This window comes from Molossus molossus, unplaced genomic scaffold (genome assembly GCF_014108415.1).
Source record: "Molossus molossus isolate mMolMol1 unplaced genomic scaffold, mMolMol1.p scaffold_m16_p_9, whole genome shotgun sequence".
NCBI lineage: Eukaryota > Metazoa > Chordata > Mammalia > Chiroptera > Molossidae > Molossus > Molossus molossus.
Window position 1 is genome coordinate 107,308,015 of NW_023425403.1, and position 8,124 is coordinate 107,316,138.

Here is an 8,124-nt window from a genome sequence, read left to right on the forward strand (position 1 = left end):
CAACTGAACCTCTCCTGGGCTTGCAAATCTACCCAGAGAAGTAAGACATGACAATAGTGATTAACATAAGTCCTCCCACACTAATCCAAACCCAGTAGAGGGAGCCACAAATAGCAGAACACCAACACCCACAGGGAAAATTTGGCAGGCTCCAAAACCCACTGAGATAGCCAAAACAGTGAAACAAAGAAACCAATCCCAAATGAAAGAACCAGAGAACTCTACTGAAGATGAGATAAATGAAATGCAGTTAAGCAAGTTATCAGAAGTAGAGTTCAGACTGATGATAATGAGGAAGCTCAACAGCATGAGTAAAGAGCTCAGCACCATGAGTAAAGATATAGAAACATTGAAAACCAACCAATTGGAAATGAAGAATGACATAGCAGAAATACAGAACCCATTGGAAGGAATAACCAGCAGAGTAGAGGAAGCTGAGGACTGGATCAGTGAATTAGAAGACAGGGTAAAAAAAATCACCCAATTCGAAAACCAAAAAGAAAGAAACAATTAAAAATAGGAAGACAGCTTAAGAGAACTGTGAGACAACTGGAAATGCAACAACATTCAAATCACAGGTGTTCCAAAAGTAGAAGAAAATGAAAAGGGTTAGAGAATATATTTGAAAAAATAGTGACAGAAAACTTTCCTAACTTGGTGAAGGAAGAAGGCATTCAAGTTGAAGAAGCACAGAGAGCCCCAAGTAAGAAGAACCCAAATAGGCCTACACTAAGACACATAATAATTAAAATGCCAAAAATTAAAAACAAAGAGAGAATCCTAAAGGCAGCAAGAGATAAGCAACAGGTTACCTACAAAGGAAACCCCATAAGGCTCTCAGCTGACTTCTCAATAGAAACACTACAGGTCAGAAGGGAGTGGCATGAAGTAATCAAGGTCATGAAAAACAAGGATCTGAATCCAAGACTACTCTACCCAGCAAGGCTATCATTCAAAATAGAAAGTGAAGTGAAATAAAAAGCTTCCCAGACCAAAAAAAAAAAAAGGCTAAGGGACTATATTAGCACCAAACCAGCAATGCAAGAAATGTTAAAAGGACTGCTGTAATTAGTAGAAATAGGAAGAAAACTATAACCATGATAAACAAAAATGGCAATAAATAAGTACATATCAGTAATAATCTTAAATGTAAATAGATTGAATGCTCTGATCAAAAGACACAGAGTAGGTGATTGGATAAGAATGCATGACCATATATATGTTGTTTACAAGAGACCCACCTCACAACAAAGGACTCACATAGGTTGAAAGTGAAGGGTTGGGAAAAAAATCTTTCAAGCAAATGGAAAGGGAAAAAAACAGGCTGGGGTAGCAATACTCATATCTGATTAAATAGATTTCAAAATAAAAGCCATTGCCCTGCCTTGCAGACACCGTTGTACTGGCACCACTCAAGTCTAGCCATGGTGAACCCCATCGTGTACTTCTACATTGCCATCGATGGTGATCCCTTGGGCCACGTCACCTTCGAGCCGTTTGTAGACAAAGTTCCAAAGACAGCAAAAAACTTTCATGTTCTGAGAACTGGGGAGAAAGGATTTGGTGATAAAGGTTTCTCCTTTCACAGAATTATTCCGGGATTTATGTGCCAGGGTAGTGACTTCACACGCCATTATGGCACAGGCAGCAAGTCCATCTATGGGGAGAAATTTGATGAGAATTTCATCCTGAAGCACACGGGTCCTGGCATCTTGTCCATGGCAAATGCTGGCTCCAACACAAACGGTTCCAAGTTTTTCATCTGCACTGCCAAGATGGAGCAGTTGGATGGCAAGCGCGTGGTCTTCAGCCAGGTGAAAGACAGCATGATGTTGTGACAAACATGGAGAGCTTTGGGTCCAGGAATGGCAAGACCAGCAAAAAGGTCACCATTGCTGACTGTGAACAACTCTCATAAATTTGACTTGTGTTTTATCTTAACTACCAGACCATTCCTTCTGTAGCTCAGGAGAGCCACCCCTTCGCCCCCATCTGCTTGGAATGTTCTATAATATTCATGCTCTTGCCATAGTTCATTGAGTTCCATATTTTCTTTACTATTTCAAGTCTAGCTGGGTTGCAAAGTTAAGTTTATGAATATGAAATAAAAACTAAATAATTGTCAAAATAAATAAATAAATAAAGGCCATAACTAGAGACAAAGAAGGACACTACATAATATTGAAAGGATCTGTCCAACAGGAAGATATAACCTTGTTAACATATATGCACCCAATATAAGAGCACCAAAATATATTAAAAATCTTCTGGAGGATTTCAGAGGAGAAATCAACAGCAATACAATCATAGCAGGGGACATCAATACCCCACTGACATCATTGGATAGATTTTCTAGACAAAAAATTAGCAAGGAAACAGAGACTCTAAATGAAGCACTAGATCAAATGGATTTAATAAATATCTACAGAGAATTACACCCCAAAACTGCAGAATTCACATTCTTCTCAAGTGGACATGGGACATTCTCAAAGATAGATCACATGTTAGGACACATACGAAGTCTCTTCAAGTTCAAGAAGATTGAAATCATATCAAGCATCTTCTCAGATCACAATGGCATGAAACTACAAATGAATTGCAACAAGAACATGCAAAGATATTTGAACACATGGAGGCTAAAAGCATGTTATTGAAAAATGAATGGGTTACCAAAAAGATCAAGGAAGAAATTTAAAAATTCCTGGAAACCAATGAAAATGAACAAACAACAACACAAAATTTATGGTACACAGCAAAAGCAGTCCTGAGGAGGAAGTTCATAACACTACAGGTCTACCTCAAGAAACAAGAAAAATTTCTATTAGACTATCTAACCTCACAAGTTAAAGAATTAGAAAGCAAACAAACAAACAAAAACTTCATAGCAAGTAGAAGGAAAGAAATAGTAAAGATCAGAGCAGAAATAAATGACACAGAGACCAAAAAAACAATTCAAAGGATCAATGAAACAAAGAGCTGTTTTTTTCAGAAAGATAAACAAGACTGATGGACCCTTAGCTAGATTCACCAAGAAACAAAGAGAGAACCCAAATACACAAAATCAGAAATGAAAGAGGAGAAGTAACAACTGACACCACAGAAATGCAAAGGATCATTAACAAATACTATGAACAAGTATATGACAACAAATTGGACAATCTAAGTGAAATGGACAAATTTCTAGAAACACATAGTCTCCCAAAACTGAACCAGGAAGAGATAGCAAACTTGAACAGACCAATAACAACTAAGGAAATTGAAGATGTAATCAAAACTCTCCCAGCAAACAAAAGCCCAGGCCCAGACGGCTTCACAGGGGAGTTTTACCGAACATTCAAAAAAGAACTAACACCCATTCTCCTAAACTATTCCAAAAAATTCAAGAAGGAACACTTATAAACTTGTTTTACAAGACCAGCATAATTCTAATTCCAAAACCAGATAAAGACACCACAAAGAAAGAAAACTACAGGCCAATATCCCTGATGAACATAGATGCCAAAATCCTTAGCAAAATATTAGCAAATCGAATCCAGCAATACATTAAAAATATTATTCACCATGACCAAGTGAGATTCATCCCAGGGATGCAAGGCTGGTACAATATGTGTAAAACAATACATGTGATACACCACATAAATAAAAGGACAGATAAAAACCATATGATCATATCAATAAATGCTGAAAAAGCATTCGACAAAACCCAGCACCCATTTCTGATAAAAATCCTCAGCAATGTGGGAATGGAGGGATCATATCTCAATATAATAAAGGCCAGATATGAACAACCCACAGACAACATCATACTCAATGGGCAAAAACTAAAAGCATTTTCCTTAAGAACAGGAACAAGACAGGGATGCCCACTTTCACCACTCTTATTTAACAAGTCTTAGCCACAGCAATTAGACTTGAAGAAAGAATGAAAGGGATCCAAATTGGAAAGGAGGAAGTGAAACTGTCATTATTTGCAGAGGACATGATGGTGTACACAGAAAACCCTAAAGACTCCATCAAAAATCTACTAGACTCAATAAATGAATTTGGAAAAGTAGCAGGATACAAAATTAACATTAAGGAATCAATGACATTCTTATACACCAACAATGAATTCACAGAAAGAGAAATTTTTTTAAAATCCCATTTACCATTGTAGCAAAACAGTTAAGATACGTAGGAATAAACTTAATCAAAGAAGTAAAGGACCTATTTGCAGAGAACTACAGGACATTGAAAAAAGAAATAGAGGAAGATATAAAAAAGGGGAAGCACATACCTTGATCATGGATTGGAAGAATTAACATCATTAAAATGTCAATACTACCCAAAGCAATATAGATTCAATGCAATCCCCATCAAAATACCAATAGCATATTTTATATAACTAGAACAAGTACTTCAAAAGTTCATAAAGAACCAAAAAAGACCCTGAATAGCCACAGCAATCTTGAAAAAGGACAAAGTAGGAGGTATCACAGTACTGAATATCAGGTTATACGACAAAGCCATTGTAATCAAAACAGCCTGATACTGGCACAAGAACAGGCATATAGATCAATGTAACAAAACAGAGAACCCAGAAATGGGCCCAAGACATTATGCTCAATTAATATTTGACCAAGGAGGCAAAAGCATACAGTAGAGTAAAGACAGCCTCTTTAATAAATGGTGTTGGGAAAATTGGACAGCTACATGCAAAAAAATGAAACTGGACCACCAACTTATACCATACACAAGAATAAACTAAAAATGGATAAAATACTTAAATGTGACCCCTGAATTCATAAAAATCCTAGAATAAAATGCAGGCAATAAAATTTCAGATATCATACATAGCAGAATTTTCACTGATACATCACCTAAGGCAACAGAAACAAAGGAAAAAATGAACACATGGGACTACATCAAACTAAAAAACTTATGCACAGCAAAAGAAACAACCATCAAAATGGAAAGGGAACCCACTATATGGGAGACTTTAATTGCCAATGATGCATCAGGATTAACTTCCAAAATATGTGAAGTGCTCATACAACTAAAAAAAGAAAGACAAAGAACCCAAGTAAAAAATGGGCAGAGGCCCTGGCCAGTTTGGCTCAGCGGTTAAAGGGTCTGCCTGCGGTCCGGAGAGACCCGGGTTCGGTTCCCGCTAAGGGCACGTACTTCGGTTGCAGTTTGTCCCCGGCCCTGGTTGGTCGTGCGGGTGGCAGCCACTCGATGTGTCCCTTCACGTCGATGTTTCTCACTCTCTCTCCCTCCCACTCTATCTGTACAAAAAATGGAAAACTATCCTCGGGTGAGGATAAAAAAAAAAAAAAAATGGGCAGAGGACCTAAATAAACACCTCTCCAAACAGGACATACAAATGGCCAAGAGACATTTGAAAAAAATGCTCAATATCACTAATCATCAGAGAGATGCAAATTAAAACAATTATGAGGTACCACTTCACACCTGTTAGAATGGCCGCCACCAACAAATCATCAAATGAGGAGTGTTGGCGAGGGTGTGGAGAAAAGGGGACACTAGTACACTGCTGGTGGGAATGCAGACTGGTGCAGCCACTATGAAAAACAATATGGTCTGGCTGGTTTGGCTCATCGGTTAGAGCATTGGCCTGCAGTCCAGAGAGACCTGGGTTTGGTTCCCGCTAAGGGCATGTACCTCAGTTGCAGTTTGTCCCGGCCCTGGTTGGGTCGTGCGGGTGGCAACCCCTCAATGTGTCCCTTTAATGTTGATGTTTCTCTCTCTCTCCCTCCCACTCTATCTGAACAAAATATGGAAAAATGTCCTTGGGTGAGGATTAAAAAAAAAAAGAAAATAATACAGTGTTACTTCAAATATTAAAAATTGAACTGCCATTTGACCTAGTGATCCCACTTCTAGGAATATACCCTAAGAGGCCTGCAACACCAATCAGAAAGAATATATGCACCCTCATGTTTATAGCAGCACTATTTACAATAGCTAAGATCTGGAAACAGCCCAAGTGCCCATCAGTAGATAGATGATGGATAAAAAAGCAGTGGTACATGTACACAATGGAGTACTACGCAGCTGTAAGAAAGAAAGATCTCTTATCCTTTGAGAAACATAGAGGGACCTGGAGAGTATTATCCTAAGTGAACCAAGCCAAGCAGAGAAAGACAAATATCACATAATCTCACTTGCGTATAGAATATAATGAACATAACAGTTTGAGGAACAGGGTAGACCCAGAGACATGGAAGTAGGATAGACTGACGATCCTCAGAAGAGGGGGTGGGGAGGAGGGAAGAGATAAACCACAGAACGTATATGCATGTACGCATAACTGAGGAACATGGACAATAAAGCTGGGGACAGGCAGGGGAGGAGGGTGTCAATGGGGGGAAAAGGAGAAACATCTGTAACAAAAATAAATAAATAAATAAATAAATAAATAAATAAATAAATAAATAAAAGGGAAAAAAATAAGATAAAATATGCTATATTCACACGATTACACCAATAGCTAAATTACTGTATCCAAACTAGTCCCAGTGTCTGTTGTTGCTTTGAGAGTCTGGGGCCCAGAACCTAACGCCCTCCCTTCCTTCAGCCTGGTCTTGGGTAGGGCATCTGGTAAAGGGCAGGACGAATAGATCATCCGAGGCTGGAGAGACCAAGCCCCTAGGGACTGGCTTCAGTTCAGAAGGAAAACAGAGAGGGGTGGGAGGAGGAGGGAGGGGAAGGAAGGAACCCACCTTTGGGAGAAGGTCTGTGTCGGCCTCCAAGTAGAGCTGGGAACTGGGCCTGGACACCTCGGTTGCCAGACCTAAAGGGGCCCATCTGCCTGCGTGCGCTGAAGCCCAGGCAAACCCGAATGGGGGTTTGCAGCCAAGGAAGTCGGGGTTCATTAGACCAGGAAATGCGCCAAGCCCGGAGTCACGGCCAGCGGTCCGAAGACCTGTGTCCCCGGTGGCCTCTGGAAGATGGGTTCCAGGGGGAATGCGCATGCAGGCGGCTGGAGGAGTTGGGGTTGTGGGCTGAACTGATTGGTTGTGGCCAGGAAGGGAGCAGGTGATCAATGTATCCGGTCCTGACCCAGCCACGGTGTTGTTCTGTGTGGGATCGTGACGGTGTAGGCTGTAGGGTCGGGCTACCTGCCCGGGCCTGGGGCTGAAACACAACCGAAGTCGAGATGTTATCTTTATTTATTTATTTTTCCTTTATTTTATTTTATTTTAATGTTTCCATCACCATCCATTCCCCATACTCTCTTCTACCTCCACCCACCCACCCCTGCCATCACACTGGTGTCTGTGTCCATGCGTTATTTCTCCCTTTTTTCTTCTTTGCTCGGTCCCTCCACCCCGCTCCCAGCACCCCCTCCGCAGCACTGCCGCTCCCCGGCTGTGCGTCTGTCTCTGTCTTGCTTGGGAGCTCAGATTGTTCATTAACGTCCACGTACGGGTGAGATCATAGGGTGCTTGTCTTTCCCTGACCGGCGTATTTCACTACGCACAACACTCTCCAGGTCCATCCATGCAGTCGCAAAGGTGACATTTTCTTCCTTTGTACGGCAGAGTAGTACTCCTTGTGGAAATGTATCATCGCTGTTTTATCCGCTCACCTTGGACACTTGGGCTGCTTCCGAATCTTGGCTATTGTAAATAACACTACAGTGAACATAGGCGTGCGTGTATTCTGTCAAATTAGTGTGTTCGGTTTTTTCAAATAAATTTCCAGAAGTGGAATCGCTGGGTCATAAGGCAGATCCACTTTTTATTTTCTGAGGGAACCCCATGCTGTTCCGCAGTGGCTGCACCAGTCGGCACCCCCACCAGCAGTGCTCAGGGTCCCCCTTTCTCCCGCCCTCTCCCACGCTTGTGGTTTGATGACTTGTTGACAGGTGTGAGGGGATGTCTCATTGTGGTTCTAATGTTCGCTCCTCTGATGATTAGTGACATAGAGCATCTTTTTACATGTCTCTTGGCCATCCGTAGGTCCTCTTTGGAGCAGTGTCTATTCATTCAGGTCCTTTGCCCATTTTTTAATTGGATTGTTTGTGTTGAGTTTTATAAGTTCTTTATACATGTTGGATATTAACCCCTTATCAGATGTATCATTGCTGAGTATGTTCTCCCATTCCGTGGGTGGTCT

At 40.9% G+C, this 8,124-nt stretch overlaps 1 pseudogene; it reads left to right on the plus strand.

The window, feature by feature from the left end:
- The first annotated feature begins 1,424 nt into the window (after positions 1–1,424).
- LOC118622277 lies at positions 1,425–1,999 on the plus strand (annotated as a pseudogene).
- Positions 2,000–8,124: the final 6,125 nt, after the last annotated feature.